This window comes from Haemaphysalis longicornis, unplaced genomic scaffold (assembly GCF_048455015.1).
Source record: "Haemaphysalis longicornis isolate Haplotype H1 unplaced genomic scaffold, Haemaphysalis longicornis Haplotype H1 scaffold_4, whole genome shotgun sequence".
Classification (NCBI taxonomy): Eukaryota; Metazoa; Arthropoda; class Arachnida; order Ixodida; family Ixodidae; genus Haemaphysalis; species Haemaphysalis longicornis.
In genome coordinates this window covers 97,645,909-97,662,853 of record NW_027526361.1, presented here as the reverse complement: position 1 = coordinate 97,662,853, position 16,945 = coordinate 97,645,909, and the positions used below count along the sequence as shown (strand labels likewise).

Below are 16,945 nucleotides of genomic sequence, written 5' to 3'. Positions count from 1 at the left end.
ATATTCCGTTTCAGACTCAAATCAGGACTTGGGTGTGCTGCCTCTCGTAAGAGGTGACGCAGGCAGCTCGTTGACGACACGATTTTTTTTAGATGCAGCGCATCTCTTTAACTCGCCTTGTCCCTCCGGCGTCTTCCGGCGTCCGTAGTCCGCATCCCTCCCCCATTCTCCTCGCTGCGCCATCTGCGCGCTAACGCCGCTCTCACCGCAGCGCCCTCCCCCATTCTCCTCGCCGCGCCAGCTGCGCGCTAACGCGCGCTCTCACCGCAGCGCCATCTGCGTGTTAGCGCTCGCTCCCATCGCCGTGCCAGCTGTGCGTCAGCGCGTGTTAGCGCTCGGTTAAACATCTAACACATGCGCATGCGCTGCTCTCTCTCATTCCCCTCACCGTTAACGCGCGGTACATATAAACGCGGTAACTGCGCCGCTCCGCTCAGTCGTTCCGCCGCTCCGATGACATCCGATGACCACCGATGATTTGAATGGAGACTAACAGGCCTGCTATCGCGATGGTCGGCGCAACCGTACGTAATATAATGGAAACAGCAACAAATTGACACGCTAAATGGAAACAACATAACGGAAACGCAACGGAAACCCCACGATGCGTCGCATCTACCCATGGTTCGCCTCGCGGGAAGATGGTGTAAATTTTTCTTACGTACTTCCACTGCTGTTCAAGTTGCCGTAGACGTTGCGCTTTGGGCGCATCGTCGACGCATTCCCTTCCGCGTTTCGCCGACCCTTCCTGCAGGTTCATCTTCACCACACTGGACCGTCTTACAGTTGCCGCGTCGTCTTTTTTGGAGTCACTCTCGGTGGCCACAGCCGGCAAAGCCGCGAGGGCAGTCTCCGATGTGGAGGGGTTGGCTTCCGGAACCATCACCTCCTTCGTTGGCTCTTCCCCTAAACCCCCTTGTGTGGAGTTGACTTCGGACGAAATCTCTGCAAAGTCGCTCACCACGTCTTTCACAGCGTTCCCGTCCTCTTTCGGAGTCGCAGCCGTCTCCGCCACCTCTACGTCCATCAAGAGCTCGTCCCGGTCTGCGTCAGCACCCCGGCCGACCGCTCGCGCATACGTTCGCGTGCAGTTAGCCTGCTCATGCCCGAAAGCATGGCACTCGGTACATTTGGGCACTCTGCATTCACGTCTGATGTGCCCTGCAGTGCGACACCGCAGACAGACCGGGGCCCTACCTGGAACCAATACGAGGGTTTTCCCCTTTCCAAGCGGCACCTGGTGCGGTAGACATTCCGGGGTGACACCCTCCCGAGGCACAAGTCGGAGCACAAAAGTGGTAGAGTCCGCAGTTTCAAAATCAGCTGCTCTCAATCGGTCGCTCGCCACATCCTTCACTTCGCCGTACACAAAGTCCCGGCGAATCGCTTCGTTTCACACGTCGAAGGAAACCCAATGAAGCTTCACCCGTAGCTCTTGCTTGTTTGGGTCGATGACCAAACACGTACGCCCCTTCACGTCCAGCTTCCCGGCTTCCAGCACCTTCTTCTTCGCTTCGTCGCTCCGAAAGTTCACCAGCCAAACGTGCGACATCTGATAAGCACCGATGCCGCCCACTTCCTGTATGACGCCGAAATCTTTCAGTGGTTGGCGAAAATCGTCAATAAGGTACGGTCGGCGGGTATTATCGCAGTGTAAAACGACTGCACGACTCATAGCTTCTCCTGTTGGCAGCGGGGCAAAACAATCCTGTAATCCTTGGGCACAGCGAAAGACGGAACACCACGGCCGGCATCGGCCGTTATCGCTGCTCCTTCGGAGCCAACCATTCTGCGACCGCTCCTGACGGAAACCGGAAACAGAATGAGCTATCCGGGCCGCTACGGGTAGGCGTACTGTGGCCTTCTTGCTCCTGGAATTCCTTTACGCATTACACGCAGCAATGGCGTTGCATATTTTGGGTTAGTCATCCGGCTGGCCGAGGTACTGTGGTGCATCCATGCGGGAAAGGTAGTGCAGACGGCTGCCGGACCTCATTAACTAAAAAACAAACCTTCGCCGAGAAAAAGTATGTTATCGCCCGAACAGGGACTCGAACCCTGGACCGTTAGGTTAAAAGCCTAACGCTCTACCGACTGAGCTATCCGGGCCGCTACGTGTAGGCGGACTGTGGCCTTCTTGCTCCTGGAATTCCTGTACGCATTACACGGAGCAATGGCGTTGCATATTCTGGGTTAGTCGTCGGCTGGCCGAGGTACTGTGGTGCATCCATGCGGGAAAGGTAGTGCAGACGGCTGCCGGACCTCATTAACTAAAAAACAAACCCTCGCCGAGAAAAAGTATGTTATTGCCCGAACAGGGACTTGAACCCTGGACCGTTAGGTTAAAAGCCTAACGCTCTACCGACTGAGCTATCCGGGCCGCTACGTGTAGGCGGACTGTGGCCTTCTTGCTCCTGGAATTCCTGTACGCATTACACGGAGCAATGGCGTTGCATATTCTGGGTTAGTCGTCGGCTGGCCGAGGTACTGTGGTGCATCCATGCGGGAAAGGTAGTGCAGACGGCTGCCGGACCTCATTAACTAAAAAACAAACCCTCGCCGAGAAAAAGTATGTTATTGCCCGAACAGGGACTTGAACCCTGGACCGTTAGGTTAAAAGCCTAACGCTCTACCGACTGAGCTATCCGGGCCGCTACGTGTAGGCGGACTGTGGCCTTCTTGCTCCTGGAATTCCTGTACGCATTACACGCAGCAATGGCGTTGCATATTTTGGGTTAGTCATCCGGCTGGCCGAGGTACTGTGGTGCATCCATGCGGGAAAGGTAGTGCAGACGGCTGCCGGACCTCATTAACTAAAAAACAAACCCTCGCCGAGAAAAAGTATGTTATTGCCCGAACAGGGACTTGAACCCTGGAACGTTAGGTTAAAAGCCTAACGCTCTACCAACTGAGCTATCCGGGCCGCTACGTGTAGGCGGACTGTGGCCTTCTTGCTCCTGGAATTCCTGTACGCATTACACGGAGCAATGGCGTTGCATATTTTGGGTTAGTCATCCGGCTGGCCGAGGTACTGTGGTGCATCCATGCGGGAAAGGTAGTGCAGACGGCTGCCGGACCTCATTAACTAAAAAACAAACCCTCGCCGAGAAAAAGTATGTTATTGCCCGAACAGGGACTTGAACCCTGGAACGTTAGGTTAAAAGCCTAACGCTCAACCGACTGAGCTATCCGGGCCGCTACGTGTAGGCGGACTGTGGCCTTCTTGCTCCTGGAATTCCTGTACGCATTACACGGAGCAATGGCGTTGCATATTTTGGGTTAGTCATCCGGCTGGCCGAGGTACTGTGGTGCATCCATGCGGGAAAGGTAGTGCAGACGGCTGCCGGACCTCATTAACTAAAAAACAAACCCTCGCCGAGAAAAAGTATGTTATTGCCCGAACAGGGACTTGAACCCTGGAACGTTAGGTTAAAAGCCTAACGCTCTACCGACTGAGCTATCCGGGCCGCTACGTGTAGGCGGACTGTGGCCTTCTTGCTCCTGGAATTCCTGTACGCATTACACGGAGCAATGGCGTTGCATATTTTGGGTTAGTCATCCGGCTGGCCGAGGTACTGTGGTGCATCCATGCGGGAAAGGTAGTGCAGACGGCTGCCGGACCTCATTAACTAAAAAACAAACCCTCGCCGAGAAAAAGTATGTTATTGCCCGAACAGGGACTTGAACCCTGGAACGTTAGGTTAAAAGCCTAACGCTCTACCGACTGAGCTATCCGGGCCGCTACGTGTAGGCGGACTGTGGCCTTCTTGCTCCTGGAATTCCTGTACGCATTACACAGAGCAATGGCGTTGCATATTTTGGGTTAGTCATCCGGCTGGCCGAGGTACTGTGGTGCATCCATGCGGGAAAGGTAGTGCAGACGGCTGCCGGACCTCATTAACTAAAAAACAAACCCTCGCCGAGAAAAAGTATGTTATTGCCCGAACAGGGACTTGAACCCTGGAACGTTAGGTTAAAAGCTTAACGCTCTACCGACTGAGCTATCCGGGCCGCTACGTGTAGGCGGACTGTGGCCTTCTTGCTCCTGGAATTCCTGTACGCATTACACGCAGCAATGGCGTTGCATATTTTGGGTTAGTCATCCGGCTGGCCGAGGTACTGTGGTGCATCCATGCGGGAAAGGTAGTGCAGACGGCTGCCGGACCTCATTAACTAAAAACAAACCCTCGCCGAGAAAAAGTATGTTATTGCCCGAACAGGGACTTGAACCCTGGACCGTTAGGTTAAAAGCCTAACGCTCTACCGACTGAGCTATCCGGGCCGCTACGTGTAGGCGGACTGTGGCCTTCTTGCTCCTGGAATTCCTGTACGCATTACACGGAGCAATGGCGTTGCATATTTTGGGTTAGTCATCCAGCTGGCCGAGGTACTGTGGTGCATCCATGCGGGAAAGGTAGTGCAGACGGCTGCCGGACCTCATTAACTAAAAAACAAACCCTCGCCGAGAAAAAGTATGTTATTGCCCGAACAGGGACTTGAACCCTGGAACGTTAGGTTAAAAGCCTAACGCTCTACCGACTGAGCTATCCGGGCCGCTACGTGTAGGCGGACTGTGGCCTTCTTGCTCCTGGAATTCCTGTACGCATTACACGCAGCAATGGCGTTGCATATTTTGGGTTAGTCATCCGGCTGGCCGAGGTACTGTGGTGCATCCATGCGGGAAAGGTAGTGCAGACGGCTGCCGGACCTCATTAACTAAAAAACAAACCCTCGCCGAGAAAAAGTATGTTATTGCCCGAACAGGGACTTGAACCCTGGAACGTTAGGTTAAAAGCCTAACGCTCTACCGACTGAGCTATCCGGGCCGCTACGTGTAGGCGGACTGTGGCCTTCTTGCTCCTGGAATTTCTGTACGCATTACACGGAGCAATGGCGTTGCATATTTTGGGTTAGTCATCCGGCTGGCCGAGGTACTGTGGTGCATCCATGCGGGAAAGGTAGTGCAGACGGCTGCCGGACCTCATTAACTAAAAAACAAACCCTCGCCGAGAAAAAGTATGTTATTGCCCGAACAGGGACTTGAACCCTGGAACGTTAGGTTAAAAGCCTAACGCTCTACCGACTGAGCTATCCGGGCCGCTACGTGTAGGCGGACTGTGGCCTTCTTGCTCCTGGAATTCCTGTACGCATTACACGGAGCAATGGCGTTGCATATTTTGGGTTAGTCATCCGGCTGGCCGAGGTACTGTGGTGCATCCATGCGGGAAAGGTAGTGCAGACGGCTGCCGGACCTCATTAACTAAAAAACAAACCCTCGCCGAGAAAAAGTATGTTATTGCCCGAACAGGGACTTGAACCCTGGACCGTTAGTTTAAAAGCCTAACGCTCTACCGACTGAGCTATCCGGGCCGCTACGTGTAGGTGGACTGTGGCCTTCTTGCTCCTGGAATTCCTGTACGCATTACACGGAGCAATGGCGTTGCATATTTTGGGTTAGTCATCCGGCTGGCCGAGGTACTGTGGTGCATCCATGCGGGAAAGGTAGTGCAGACGGCTGCCGGACCTCATTAACTAAAAAACAAACCCTCGCCGAGAAAAAGTATGTTATTGCCCGAACAGGGACTTGAACCCTGGAACGTTAGGTTAAAAGCCTAACGCTCTACCGACTGAGCTATCCGGGCTTTTTTTTTTTTTTGTTTATTACCTTTTGCACACACGTAATACAAGTCACTGATAAATTAAAAACCGCCTGCCAAACTTTGGCTGATGGAAGGACTTAAAATAAACATCAAAAGTACACAACTCCTCCAAAACAGGAAGCCATTCAAGTTCGGGGTCCTGTAACTTGTACACTTCATACAAAAGCCTGACATTTTGAGAAAAATACTTGCTTACAGTGAGTGCATTCGGGTCCGCATGTCTCACAGCCATTCTGGACCTCCAAATGGCATGTAACCCTAGCGCCATGATCAAATCATACGGGACTTCATCTTCGCGCTCAACCGGAAGGAACCGAATGCCATGCGCTGAAATGGGCAGGTCTTTCTTTAACGTTCTCTGTAAGACGTCCCAAAAAAATACGGCGTCCCAGCACTCCACAAAAATATGTTCCACTGTTTCGGCTTTCGCACACAGCATACAGATGTTTGACCAACCAATATACAGCCCCTTCTCCTCCATTCATGTTTTAACTGGCAGCGTTCCTGTATGCAACTTGAAAAAGAAAGTTTTCACGCATGCTGGGACTGCCATTTTTTTCACGCGGGATAACACATCCTGCCCAGGACCAGAACTAAACATTTCACGATTACGTGGTACGGGGAACAGCATCTCCCTCAAATTATTTGTAAGGGTTTTTCTCGAAACAGTGGCTAAATATTCTACTGAAAATCTCACAGTAAGAAAACGAAAAGACTCAACCACTTCCTTCATGTAGCCTTTCACGGCACCACATCTATCACCTACAGAAGAAACAATATACATAGGCAAGGCATCTACTAATGTAATCTGCATTAAAGTGCGAAGAAATGGATCACGTGTATCACGCAGAAACATAAACCGGTTCACAAGCTGGCGAACAAATACATGACACAGGCCAACACCCCCATGCCTTACTCGGCGAAAAAGGTTACTCCGACTGGAACGCTCCCACACCGATGACCAGATAAAGACTGCGAATACTCTGTGCATTCGCTGCACGTGTACTCGTGAACAATGAAGCACCTGCAGCACATACCACAGCTTTGCCAAAAGAAAAAGGTTGCATACCGTGGCTCGTGCGAAAACAGACAACGCGCGACCGCCCCACTTCGTTGTTTTTTCGCGCAGCTTCGCCGTCTCGGATTCCCAGTACTCGCCGCTATCCTGATAGCGATCCAGCGGAACTCCGAGATAACGCGCTGGTGTACGCGACCAAGACACGTTTTCAAATACAGATGGTGTTGACCCCCACTCCCGTGAAAAAAACCCGCACACTTGGTCCAATTAACACAGCTGTTAGTAAGACTACAAAACTCCCTTGTTATCGATATGGCTGCGCTTACACTCTCCTCGTCTTCACAAAAAAATCGCCACATCATCCGCGTATGTTAGTAACTTCACCTCGCATGTGTGTAACTGAAAACCACGTACTCCACTGTCATTAATTATTCTTAAACAAAAGGGTTCCAAATAAATTGCAAACAGAAGAGGAGATGCTGGACATCCTTGTCGCACAGAAGACAGTACAGGAATACTTCCCGTGACATTCTTGTTGATTATCAGTTGCGTGCAGCAGTGAGAGTACGCCATACGCACTCCCTGTATGATCACATCACCAACATTTATATGCTCCAAAATACAAAAAAGAATCTCATGGCACACTCGGTCGAACGCTTTTTCGAAATCAATCTGAAGCATTGCGACCCTTTTAAAAAACATATCGCAACACTCCAGCACACTGCGCGCAACATGAACATTTGTTACTATACTCCTCCCCTTTATACCACAGGTCTGATGCGGCCCTACTACACTTGTTATAACACTCTGCACTCGTTGCGCTAAGATCTTCATAAGGATTTTATAATCTACATTGGCCAATGTAATCGGCCGGTACCCAGAAACCGACTGAAGTTTAACACGGTCGTCCGATTTGGGTATGAGGACGGTGTGTGTGCGACCAAACGACGGCGGAAGTACCTTGGACTCGTACGCCTCGCGAAAGACCATAAATAAAAACGGAGTTACTATATCCGAGAACCTTTTATAAAAATCCGCACCAAGCCCGTCAGGTCCTGGCGACTTACCTACTTTTAACTCCGATATTGCCGTCTGAATTTCGCCAAGCGATATCGGTCGTTCTAACTCCTCCCTCACATCGTCTCCCAACCTTGGCATGGCTGGAAGAAAGTCTCGCTTGAACTCATCAGTTTTTGGAACTGTGGGGCTAAACAAATCTGTGTAATGTTCTTGAAACGCACTTTTTATGTTCTCTTTGTCACTGGTAAGCGCGCCTCGCCAGTATATTTCCTCGATACCATTCCCTCTCGCGTACCGTGCTTCGTCTTTTATCGCTCGCTTTGTTGGCGCTTCGCCGGCTAAAAACACCTCGGCCCTCGCCCTCACGGTCGCTCCCCGATATCTTTCTATATCGATGGCTTCCAGCTTATTTTTAATAGTTCTAATATCTTCTTTGTATGCCCCAGGCATTTCGCTTTCGAGTTTTAACATGTGTTGCAGATTATTTCTGAGTTGGCTTTCCACTTCCCTCTCTTGCCGTTTAAGCACTGTCCCCCTCTCCATCGCTACCATTTTGCATTCCTGTTTGAATACCTCCCACCTTTCCCGCCAGCTGCTGATCTCGTCGTTTGTTTGTTTTTCTGCAATTTCCTGTACTCTATCCGTGAATGTGGTGTCTTGTAATAATTTTACATTAAATTTCCAAAGTTCCCAGCTGAACTTCTTACAATCCTCCTTTCTTTCCCCCAACAAAAATGAAACCGGGCAGTGGTCACTAAAAGAGACACTATCGACCACGTAGTTCTTGCACGCCGCAGCGAGCTCGAAAGATACGTATGCACGATCCAGCCGCGCATGGCTCGTGCCCTGAAAGTGCGTGAATTTTAAAGCACTTCTGTTAACCACACAGTGTGCTACATCTGCTAGTTCGCAGTCTTCAAGAACTTCTGTCAAGACCCTTGCACTCTGATCAATTGTTCGCGGCGACACATTTCTGTCTCTTCGTTCTAACACACAATTGAAGTCGCCCAATAATATTACTCTTTCTTGCAGCTTTAAATAATCAGATAACCCTTCAAAAAAAAACCGTCCTATCCCGTGTATCATTTGGTGCATAGATACACACTGCACGAAATTCTAATCCACAGTAGTTGAAATCACAACACACAATCCTGCCAGTTTCGCTCGACGTAACTGTTTGTACACGAATACCAACTGAATTTCTAACCAAAATACAACACCCCCCCGAAGTTCCCACAGAATGACTCACGCAAACACTGTAGCGGCCACTAAAGGGCCTTATCATGCTCTCAGTGCTGCTTTCGCTTTCTATTTTTGTTTCTTGAATGGCCATTATATCTATTTCTTTTTCGTCCATAATCCTTCGCAGCTGATACTGCTTGCGCCTAGCCCCAAGCCCTCTTACGTTTAAAGTAGAAATGCGAAGCGGCCTATTTAAAATAGCCATAATATCGAATTAAAGCACACTGAGAGCACAATACAACGGCCAGCTCAACGAACCCTGGGCTCCAGTGTAGCGACGGCGGATATTCCGTGTGCGTTGCCGTGCCCTTGTCCGTAGACTCCCCGGAGACGGCTGTTCGCTGCGCTGCACTGCACGAGAGAATCAGGGGGCATTGTTCACATTGCAGGGCCGAACAGGGACGTTACGAATTATGTGTCCGGTGGCTTCCTGGGCCGCTCCGCGTTGACGTTGGGTTTCACCTTCACCGACGCCCGTCGAGCATGCGTCGGAGCCTTCGCCGGGGGTTCGTCACCGCTCGGCTCGGCGGTGCTGGCCTGTTTTCCCTCGACATAATCCCTTGTACGCTTTGAAGAGCCAGCAAGGACACCTGTCATCTCAACTTCTTCTTCTTCCCTGCTTTTTTCTCCCTCCGACGCCAGGAGTGGTGCTTCGGTCACGCCCGCACCGTCCGTGGCGTTTTGGTTGCCCTGAATGTCCGGGACTTCGGTGGGCGTTTCTCCTACGGCAGGTGGTTCGGCGCTCGGTGCCACGGCGGCTGCAGGTTCAGGGGGCGTTGCCTCCTTCATCGCGTCCCCTTCCTCTTCCTTGCCCTTCGAAGCGCTCTCCGCGTCTTCGGCGTCCATCACGTACTCGGACTTGTGGTCGTCGTCCCCTGGTCCGGCAACGTTCGCGTAAGTGCGGACGCACTCGCTGTCGCTGTGGCCGTAGCGGCGGCACCGCCCGCACCGTGGGACGCGGCACTCCCGACGAATGTGGCCACTCCGGTGGCAGCGCAAACAAAGCGGTACCCGTCCGGGCACCACGACAAGGGCCTGCTCACCGGCGATCCGTAGCTGGTGCGGGATGTCGTCTACGGTGACGCCCGACTTGAGTCGTAGGGTGACCAGGCGTGTCGTCGAGAGCTGCGAAGTGCAGCCCGGCACACGCCAGCGGTCACGGGTCACTTCGGTGACCTTCCCGTAAAGCGCCAGGGCGCCTCGCACTTCGTCGTCGGGGACGTTGTGGAGCACCCAGTGAAGCTTTAGGCGTACGTCCTGGCTCCGCGGATCAAAGATCAGGCACCTCCGCCCCTTCACTTGAAGTTCGGAGGCGGCAACCAGCTTCGCAGCTGCCTCGGCGTCCTTGAACGTCACGGCCCACAGGTGGTTCATCTGATATGCGCCCAAGGCCACAACCTCGGGCAGCAAATTCAGACGCACCAGCGGGTCGCGGAAATCCTCCACCTTGTATGGCCTGGCTTTCACGTCCGCGTGCAGAAAAATGGTGTTGAGAACAGATGGTCCGGATGGCAAATGAGGAAGAATAACTTGATATTCTTGGTTTGCAGAGTTGTCAAAAACAGAAGACCTAGTACCGCGAGCCGATGGGCCCGCCAAAACCGCCCCTTGAACGGAGCTCGTCATCCTGCGTCCGCACTGCGCAGCGGCCGGAAGCAGAATCCACTGAGCTATCCGGGCCGCTAGGTGTAGGCGGACTGTGGCCTTCTTGCTCCTGGAATTCCTGTACGCATTACACGGAGCAATGGCGTTGCATATTCTGGGTTAGTCATCGGCTGGCCGAGGTACTGTGGTGCATCCATGCGGGAAAGGTAGTGCAGACGGCTGCCGGACCTCATTAACTAAAAAACAAACCCTCGCCGAGAAAAAGTATGTTATTGCCCGAACAGGGACTTGAACCCTGGACCGTTAGGTTAAAAGCCTAACGCTCTACCGACTGAGCTATCCGGGCCGCTACGTGTAGGCGGACTGTGGCCTTCTTGCTCCTGGAATTCCTGTACGCATTACACGGAGCAATGGCGTTGCATATTCTGGGTTAGTCGTCGGCTGGCCGAGGTACTGTGGTGCATCCATGCGGGAAAGGTAGTGCAGACGGCTGCCGGACCTCATTAACTAAAAAACAAACCCTCGCCGAGAAAAAGTATGTTATTGCCCGAACAGGGACTTGAACCCTGGACCGTTAGGTTAAAAGCCTAACGCTCTACCGACTGAGCTATCCGGGCCGCTACGTGTAGGCGGACTGTGGCCTTCTTGCTCCTGGAATTCCTGTACGCATTACACGGAGCAAAGGCGTTGCATATTCTGGGTTAGTCGTCGGCTGGCCGAGGTACTGTGGTGCATCCATGCGGGAAAGGTAGTGCAGACGGCTGCCGGACCTCATTAACTAAAAAACAAACCCTCGCCGAGAAAAAGTATGTTATTGCCCGAACAGGGACTTGAACCCTGGACCGTTAGGTTAAAAGCCTAACGCGCTACCGACTGAGCTATCCGGGCCGCTACGTGTAGGCGGACTGTGGCCTTCTTGCTCCTGGAATTCCTGTACGCATTACACGGAGCAATGGCGTTGCATATTCTGGGTTAGTCGTCGGCTGGCCGAGGTACTGTGGTGCATCCATGCGGGAAAGGTAGTGCAGACGGCTGCCGGACCTCATTAACTAAAAAACAAACCCTCGCCGAGAAAAAGTATGTTATTGCCCGAACAGGGACTTGAACCCTGGACCGTTAGGTTAAAAGCCTAACGCTCTACCGACTGAGCTATCCGGGCCGCTACGTGTAGGCGGACTGTGGCCTTCTTGCTCCTGGAATTCCTGTACGCATTACACGGAGCAATGGCGTTGCATATTCTGGGTTAGTCGTCGGCTGGCCGAGGTACTGTGGTGCATCCATGCGGGAAAGGTAGTGCAGACGGCTGCCGGACCTCATTAACTAAAAAACAAACCCGCACCGAGAAAAAGTATGTTATTGCCCGAACAGGGACTTGAACCCTGGACCGTTAGGTTAAAAGCCTAACGCTCTACCGACTGAGCTATCCGGGCCGCTACGTGTAGGCGGACTGTGGCCTTCTTGCTCCTGGAATTCCTGTACGCATTACACGGAGCAAAGGCGTTGCATATTCTAGGTTAGTCGTCGGCTGGCCGAGGTACTGTGGTGCATCCATGCGGGAAAGGTAGTGCAGACGGCTGCCGGACCTCATTAACTAAAAAACAAACCCTCGCCGAGAAAAAGTATGTTATTGCCCGAACAGGGACTTGAACCCTGGACCGTTAGGTTAAAAGCCTAACGCTCTACCGACTGAGCTATCCGGGCCGCTACGTGTAGGCGGACTGTGGCCTTCTTGCTCCTGGAATTCCTGTACGCATTACACGGAGCAATGGCGTTGCATATTCTGGGTTAGTCGTCGGCTGGCCGAGGTACTGTGGTGCATCCATGCGGGAAAGGTAGTGCAGACGGCTGCCGGACCTCATTAACTAAAAAACAAACCCTCGCCGAGAAAAAGTATGTTATTGCCCGAACAGGGACTTGAACCCTGGACCGTTAGGTTAAAAGCCTAACGCTCTACCGACTGAGCTATCCGGGCCGCTGCGTGTAGGCGGACTGTGGCCTTCTTGCTCCTGGAATTCCTGTACGCATTACACGGAGCAATGGCGTTGCATATTCTGGGTTAGTCGTCGGCTGGCCGAGGTACTGTGGTGCATCCATGCGGGAAAGGTAGTGCAGACGGCTGCCGGACCTCATTAACTAAAAAACAAACCCTCGCCGAGAAAAAGTATGTTATTGCCCGAACAGGGACTTGAACCCTGGACCGTTAGGTTAAAAGCCTAACGCTCTACCGACTGAGCTATCCGGGCCGCTACGTGTAGGCGGACTGTGGCCTTCTTGCTCCTGGAATTCCTGTACGCATTACACGGAGCAATGGCGTTGCATATTTTGGGTTAGTCGTCGGCTGGCCGAGGTACTGTGGTGCATCCATGCGGGAAAGGTAGTGCAGACGGCTGCCGGACCTCATTAACTAAAAAACAAACCCGCACCGAGAAAAAGTATGTTATTGCCCGAACAGGGACTTGAACCCTGGACCGTTAGGTTAAAAGCCTAACGCTCTACCGACTGAGCTATCCGGGCCGCTACGTGTAGGCGGACTGTGGCCTTCTTGCTCCTGGAATTCCTGTACGCATTACACGGAGCAATGGCGTTGCATATTCTGGGTTAGTCGTCGGCTGGCCGAGGTACTGTGGTGCATCCATGCGGGAAAGGTAGTGCAGACGGCTGCCGGACCTCATTAACTAAAAAACAAACCCGCACCGAGAAAAAGTATGTTATTGCCCGAACAGGGACTTGAACCCTGGACCGTTAGGTTAAAAGCCTAACGCTCTACCGACTGAGCTATCCGGGCCGCTACGTGTAGGCGGACTGTGGCCTTCTTGCTCCTGGAATTCCTGTACGCATTACACGGAGCAATGGCGTTGCATATTCTGGGTTAGTCGTCGGCTGGCCGAGGTACTGTGGTGCATCCATGCGGGAAAGGTAGTGCAGACGGCTGCTGGACCTCATTAACTAAAAAACAAACCCGCACCGAGAAAAAGTATGTTATTGCCCGAACAGGGACTTGAACCCTGGACCGTTAGGTTAAAAGCCTAACGCTCTACCGACTGAGCTATCCGGGCCGCTACGTGTAGGCGGACTGTGGCCTTCTTGCTCCTGGAATTCCTGTACGCATTACACGGAGCAATGGCGTTGCATATTCTGGGTTAGTCGTCGGCTGGCCGAGGTACTGTGGTGCATCCATGCGGGAAAGGTAGTGCAGACGGCTGCCGGACCTCATTAACTAAAAAACAAACCCTCGCCGAGAAAAAGTATGTTATTGCCCGAACAGGGACTTGAACCCTGGACCGTTAGGTTAAAAGCCTAACGCTCTACCGACTGAGCTATCCGGGCCGCTGCGTGTAGGCGGACTGTGGCCTTCTTGCTCCTGGAATTCCTGTACGCATTACACGGAGCAATGGCGTTGCATATTCTGGGTTAGTCGTCGGCTGGCCGAGGTACTGTGGTGCATCCATGCGGGAAAGGTAGTGCAGACGGCTGCCGGACCTCATTAACTAAAAAACAAACCCTCGCCGAGAAAAAGTATGTTATTGCCCGAACAGGGACTTGAACCCTGGACCGTTAGGTTAAAAGCCTAACGCTCTACCGACTGAGCTATCCGGGCCGCTACGTGTAGGCGGACTGTGGCCTTCTTGCTCCTGGAATTCCTGTACGCATTACACGGAGCAATGGCGTTGCATATTCTGGGTTAGTCGTCGGCTGGCCGAGGTACTGTGGTGCATCCATGCGGGAAAGGTAGTGCAGACGGCTGCCGGACCTCATTAACTAAAAAACAAACCCGCACCGAGAAAAAGTATGTTATCGCCCGAACAGGGACTCGAACCCTGGACCGTTAGGTTAAAAGCCTAACGCTCTACCGACTGAGCTATCCGGGCCGATACGTGTAGGCGGACTGTGGCCTTCTTGCTCCTGGAATTCCTGTACGCATTACACGGAGCAATGGCGTTGCATATTCTGGGTTAGTCGTCGGCTGGCCGAGGTACTGTGGTGCATCCATGCGGGAAAGGTAGTGCAGACGGCTGCCGGACCTCATTAACTAAAAAACAAACCCGCACCGAGAAAAAGTATGTTATCGCCCGAACAGGGACTCGAACCCTGGACCGTTAGGTTAAAAGCCTAACGCTCTACCGACTGAGCTATCCGGGCCGATACGTGTAGGCGGACTGTGGCCTTCTTGCTCCTGGAATTCCTGTACGCATTACACGGAGCAATGGCGTTGCATATTCTGGGTTAGTCGTCGGCTGGCCGAGGTACTGTGGTGCATCCATGCGGGAAAGGTAGTGCAGACGGCTGCCGGACCTCATTAACTAAAAAACAAACCCGCACCGAGAAAAAGTATGTTATTGCCCGAACAGGGACTCGAACCCTGGACCGTTAGGTTAAAAGCCTAACGCTCTACCGACTGAGCTATCCGGGCCGATACGTGTAGGCGGACTGTGGCCTTCTTGCTCCTGGAATTCCTGTACGCATTACACGGAGCAATGGCGTTGCATATTCTGGGTTAGTCGTCGGCTGGCCGAGGTACTGTGGTGCATCCATGCGGGAAAGGTAGTGCAGACGGCTGCCGGACCTCATTAACTAAAAAACAAACCCGCACCGAGAAAAAGTATGTTATCGCCCGAACAGGGACTCGAACCCTGGACCGTTAGGTTAAAAGCCTAACGCTCTACCGACTGAGCTATCCGGGCCGATACGTGTAGGCGGACTGTGGCCTTCTTGCTCCTGGAATTCCTGTACGCATTACACGGAGCAAAGGCGTTGCATATTCTGGGTTAGTCGTCGGCTGGCCGAGGTACTGTGGTGCATCCATGCGGGAAAGGTAGTGCAGACGGCTGCCGGACCTCATTAACTAAAAAACAAACCCGCACCGAGAAAAAGTATGTTATCGCCCGAACAGGGACTCGAACCCTGGACCGTTAGGTTAAAAGCCTAACGCTCTACCGACTGAGCTATCCGGGCCGCTACGTGTAGGCGGACTGTGGCCTTCTTGCTTCTGGAATTCCTGTACGCATTACACGGAGCAATGGCGTTGCATATTCTGGGTTAGTCGTCGGCTGGCCGAGGTACTGTGGTGCATCCATGCGGGAAAGGTAGTGCAGACGGCTGCCGGACCTCATTAACTAAAAAACAAACCCGCACCGAGAAAAAGTATGTTATCGCCCGAACAGGGACTCGAACCCTGGACCGTTAGGTTAAAAGCCTAACGCTCTACCGACTGAGCTATCCGGGCCGATACGTGTAGGCGGACTGTGGCCTTCTTGCTCCTGGAATTCCTGTACGCATTACACGGAGCAATGGCGTTGCATATTCTGGGTTAGTCGTCGGCTGGCCGAGGTACTGTGGTGCATCCATGCGGGAAAGGTAGTGCAGACGGCTGCCGGACCTCATTAACTAAAAAACAAACCCGCACCGAGAAAAAGTATGTTATCGCCCGAACAGGGACTCGAACCCTGGACCGTTAGGTTAAAAGCCTAACGCTCTACCGACTGAGCTATCCGGGCCGCTACGTGTAGGCGGACTGTGGCCTTCTTGCTTCTGGAATTCCTGTACGGATTACACGGAGCAATGGCGTTGCATATTCTGGGTTAGTCGTCGGCTGGCCGAGGTACTGTGGTGCATCCATGCGGGAAAGGTAGTGCAGACGGCTGCCGGACCTCATTAACTAAAAAACAAACCCGCACCGAGAAAAAGTATGTTATCGCCCGAACAGGCACTCGAACCCTGGACCGTTAGGTTAAAAGCCTAACGCTCTACCGACTGAGCTATCCGGGCCAATACGTGTAGGCGGACTGTGGCCTTCTTGCTCCTGGAATTCCTGTACGCATTACACGGAGCAATGGCGTTGCATATTCTGGGTTAGTCGTCGGCTGGCCGAGGTACTGTGGTGCATCCATGCGGGAAAGGTAGTGCAGACGGCTGCCGGACCTCATTAACTAAAAAACAAACCCGCACCGAGAAAAAGTATGTTATCGCCCGAACAGGGACTCGAACCCTGGACCGTTAGGTTAAAAGCCTAACGCTCTACCGACTGAGCTATCCGGGCCGATACGTGTAGGCGGACTGTGGCCTTCTTGCTCCTGGAATTCCTGTACGCATTACACGGAGCAATGGCGTTGCATATTCTGGGTTAGTCGTCGGCTGGCCGAGGTACTGTGGTGCATCCATGCGGGAAAGGTAGTGCAGACGGCTGCCGGACCTCATTAACTAAAAAACAAACCCGCACCGAGAAAAAGTATGTTATCGCCCGAACAGGGACTCGAACCCTGGACCGTTAGGTTAAAAGCCTAACGCTCTACCGACTGAGCTATCCGGGCCGATACGTGTAGGCGGACTGTGGCCTTCTTGCTCCTGGAATTCCTGTACGCATTACACGGAGCAATGGCGTTGCATATTCTGGGTTAGTCGT

The 16,945-nt window shown here is 52.7% G+C and overlaps 37 non-coding genes across 37 annotated transcripts; all 37 read right to left on the bottom strand.

The window, feature by feature from the left end:
* Positions 1-2,036: 2,036 nt before the first annotated feature.
* Trnak-uuu (transfer RNA lysine (anticodon UUU)) lies at positions 2,037-2,109 on the bottom strand. Its single transcript has one exon. It is a non-coding gene; the product is annotated as a tRNA-Lys (tRNA).
* Positions 2,110-2,307: 198 nt separating this feature from the next.
* Trnak-uuu (transfer RNA lysine (anticodon UUU)) lies at positions 2,308-2,380 on the bottom strand. Its single transcript has one exon. It is a non-coding gene; the product is annotated as a tRNA-Lys (tRNA).
* Positions 2,381-2,578: 198 nt separating this feature from the next.
* Trnak-uuu (transfer RNA lysine (anticodon UUU)) lies at positions 2,579-2,651 on the bottom strand. Its single transcript has one exon. It is a non-coding gene; the product is annotated as a tRNA-Lys (tRNA).
* Positions 2,652-2,850: 199 nt separating this feature from the next.
* Trnak-uuu (transfer RNA lysine (anticodon UUU)) lies at positions 2,851-2,923 on the bottom strand. Its single transcript has one exon. It is a non-coding gene; the product is annotated as a tRNA-Lys (tRNA).
* Positions 2,924-3,122: 199 nt separating this feature from the next.
* Trnak-uuu (transfer RNA lysine (anticodon UUU)) lies at positions 3,123-3,195 on the bottom strand. Its single transcript has one exon. It is a non-coding gene; the product is annotated as a tRNA-Lys (tRNA).
* Positions 3,196-3,394: 199 nt separating this feature from the next.
* Trnak-uuu (transfer RNA lysine (anticodon UUU)) lies at positions 3,395-3,467 on the bottom strand. The gene has a single exon. It is a non-coding gene; the product is annotated as a tRNA-Lys (tRNA).
* Positions 3,468-3,666: 199 nt separating this feature from the next.
* On the bottom strand, positions 3,667-3,739 carry Trnak-uuu (transfer RNA lysine (anticodon UUU)). Its single transcript has one exon. It is a non-coding gene; the product is annotated as a tRNA-Lys (tRNA).
* Positions 3,740-3,938: 199 nt separating this feature from the next.
* On the bottom strand, positions 3,939-4,011 carry Trnak-uuu (transfer RNA lysine (anticodon UUU)). The gene has a single exon. It is a non-coding gene; the product is annotated as a tRNA-Lys (tRNA).
* A 198-nt stretch (positions 4,012-4,209) lies between these two features.
* Trnak-uuu (transfer RNA lysine (anticodon UUU)) lies at positions 4,210-4,282 on the bottom strand. The gene has a single exon. It is a non-coding gene; the product is annotated as a tRNA-Lys (tRNA).
* A 199-nt stretch (positions 4,283-4,481) lies between these two features.
* Trnak-uuu (transfer RNA lysine (anticodon UUU)) lies at positions 4,482-4,554 on the bottom strand. Its single transcript has one exon. It is a non-coding gene; the product is annotated as a tRNA-Lys (tRNA).
* Positions 4,555-4,753: 199 nt separating this feature from the next.
* Positions 4,754-4,826, bottom strand: Trnak-uuu (transfer RNA lysine (anticodon UUU)). Its single transcript has one exon. It is a non-coding gene; the product is annotated as a tRNA-Lys (tRNA).
* A 199-nt stretch (positions 4,827-5,025) lies between these two features.
* On the bottom strand, positions 5,026-5,098 carry Trnak-uuu (transfer RNA lysine (anticodon UUU)). The gene has a single exon. It is a non-coding gene; the product is annotated as a tRNA-Lys (tRNA).
* A 199-nt stretch (positions 5,099-5,297) lies between these two features.
* Positions 5,298-5,370, bottom strand: Trnak-uuu (transfer RNA lysine (anticodon UUU)). The gene has a single exon. It is a non-coding gene; the product is annotated as a tRNA-Lys (tRNA).
* A 199-nt stretch (positions 5,371-5,569) lies between these two features.
* Trnak-uuu (transfer RNA lysine (anticodon UUU)) lies at positions 5,570-5,642 on the bottom strand. The gene has a single exon. It is a non-coding gene; the product is annotated as a tRNA-Lys (tRNA).
* A 5,176-nt stretch (positions 5,643-10,818) lies between these two features.
* On the bottom strand, positions 10,819-10,891 carry Trnak-uuu (transfer RNA lysine (anticodon UUU)). Its single transcript has one exon. It is a non-coding gene; the product is annotated as a tRNA-Lys (tRNA).
* A 198-nt stretch (positions 10,892-11,089) lies between these two features.
* Positions 11,090-11,162, bottom strand: Trnak-uuu (transfer RNA lysine (anticodon UUU)). Its single transcript has one exon. It is a non-coding gene; the product is annotated as a tRNA-Lys (tRNA).
* Positions 11,163-11,360: 198 nt separating this feature from the next.
* On the bottom strand, positions 11,361-11,433 carry Trnak-uuu (transfer RNA lysine (anticodon UUU)). Its single transcript has one exon. It is a non-coding gene; the product is annotated as a tRNA-Lys (tRNA).
* Positions 11,434-11,631: 198 nt separating this feature from the next.
* Positions 11,632-11,704, bottom strand: Trnak-uuu (transfer RNA lysine (anticodon UUU)). The gene has a single exon. It is a non-coding gene; the product is annotated as a tRNA-Lys (tRNA).
* A 198-nt stretch (positions 11,705-11,902) lies between these two features.
* Trnak-uuu (transfer RNA lysine (anticodon UUU)) lies at positions 11,903-11,975 on the bottom strand. Its single transcript has one exon. It is a non-coding gene; the product is annotated as a tRNA-Lys (tRNA).
* Positions 11,976-12,173: 198 nt separating this feature from the next.
* Positions 12,174-12,246, bottom strand: Trnak-uuu (transfer RNA lysine (anticodon UUU)). Its single transcript has one exon. It is a non-coding gene; the product is annotated as a tRNA-Lys (tRNA).
* Positions 12,247-12,444: 198 nt separating this feature from the next.
* On the bottom strand, positions 12,445-12,517 carry Trnak-uuu (transfer RNA lysine (anticodon UUU)). The gene has a single exon. It is a non-coding gene; the product is annotated as a tRNA-Lys (tRNA).
* Positions 12,518-12,715: 198 nt separating this feature from the next.
* On the bottom strand, positions 12,716-12,788 carry Trnak-uuu (transfer RNA lysine (anticodon UUU)). Its single transcript has one exon. It is a non-coding gene; the product is annotated as a tRNA-Lys (tRNA).
* A 198-nt stretch (positions 12,789-12,986) lies between these two features.
* On the bottom strand, positions 12,987-13,059 carry Trnak-uuu (transfer RNA lysine (anticodon UUU)). Its single transcript has one exon. It is a non-coding gene; the product is annotated as a tRNA-Lys (tRNA).
* A 198-nt stretch (positions 13,060-13,257) lies between these two features.
* Trnak-uuu (transfer RNA lysine (anticodon UUU)) lies at positions 13,258-13,330 on the bottom strand. The gene has a single exon. It is a non-coding gene; the product is annotated as a tRNA-Lys (tRNA).
* A 198-nt stretch (positions 13,331-13,528) lies between these two features.
* Trnak-uuu (transfer RNA lysine (anticodon UUU)) lies at positions 13,529-13,601 on the bottom strand. The gene has a single exon. It is a non-coding gene; the product is annotated as a tRNA-Lys (tRNA).
* Positions 13,602-13,799: 198 nt separating this feature from the next.
* Positions 13,800-13,872, bottom strand: Trnak-uuu (transfer RNA lysine (anticodon UUU)). Its single transcript has one exon. It is a non-coding gene; the product is annotated as a tRNA-Lys (tRNA).
* Positions 13,873-14,070: 198 nt separating this feature from the next.
* Trnak-uuu (transfer RNA lysine (anticodon UUU)) lies at positions 14,071-14,143 on the bottom strand. The gene has a single exon. It is a non-coding gene; the product is annotated as a tRNA-Lys (tRNA).
* A 198-nt stretch (positions 14,144-14,341) lies between these two features.
* Trnak-uuu (transfer RNA lysine (anticodon UUU)) lies at positions 14,342-14,414 on the bottom strand. The gene has a single exon. It is a non-coding gene; the product is annotated as a tRNA-Lys (tRNA).
* A 198-nt stretch (positions 14,415-14,612) lies between these two features.
* Positions 14,613-14,685, bottom strand: Trnak-uuu (transfer RNA lysine (anticodon UUU)). The gene has a single exon. It is a non-coding gene; the product is annotated as a tRNA-Lys (tRNA).
* A 198-nt stretch (positions 14,686-14,883) lies between these two features.
* Trnak-uuu (transfer RNA lysine (anticodon UUU)) lies at positions 14,884-14,956 on the bottom strand. Its single transcript has one exon. It is a non-coding gene; the product is annotated as a tRNA-Lys (tRNA).
* Positions 14,957-15,154: 198 nt separating this feature from the next.
* On the bottom strand, positions 15,155-15,227 carry Trnak-uuu (transfer RNA lysine (anticodon UUU)). The gene has a single exon. It is a non-coding gene; the product is annotated as a tRNA-Lys (tRNA).
* A 198-nt stretch (positions 15,228-15,425) lies between these two features.
* On the bottom strand, positions 15,426-15,498 carry Trnak-uuu (transfer RNA lysine (anticodon UUU)). The gene has a single exon. It is a non-coding gene; the product is annotated as a tRNA-Lys (tRNA).
* Positions 15,499-15,696: 198 nt separating this feature from the next.
* Positions 15,697-15,769, bottom strand: Trnak-uuu (transfer RNA lysine (anticodon UUU)). Its single transcript has one exon. It is a non-coding gene; the product is annotated as a tRNA-Lys (tRNA).
* A 198-nt stretch (positions 15,770-15,967) lies between these two features.
* On the bottom strand, positions 15,968-16,040 carry Trnak-uuu (transfer RNA lysine (anticodon UUU)). The gene has a single exon. It is a non-coding gene; the product is annotated as a tRNA-Lys (tRNA).
* A 198-nt stretch (positions 16,041-16,238) lies between these two features.
* Positions 16,239-16,311, bottom strand: Trnak-uuu (transfer RNA lysine (anticodon UUU)). Its single transcript has one exon. It is a non-coding gene; the product is annotated as a tRNA-Lys (tRNA).
* Positions 16,312-16,509: 198 nt separating this feature from the next.
* Positions 16,510-16,582, bottom strand: Trnak-uuu (transfer RNA lysine (anticodon UUU)). The gene has a single exon. It is a non-coding gene; the product is annotated as a tRNA-Lys (tRNA).
* A 198-nt stretch (positions 16,583-16,780) lies between these two features.
* On the bottom strand, positions 16,781-16,853 carry Trnak-uuu (transfer RNA lysine (anticodon UUU)). The gene has a single exon. It is a non-coding gene; the product is annotated as a tRNA-Lys (tRNA).
* Between the last annotated feature and the right edge of the window lie 92 nt (positions 16,854-16,945).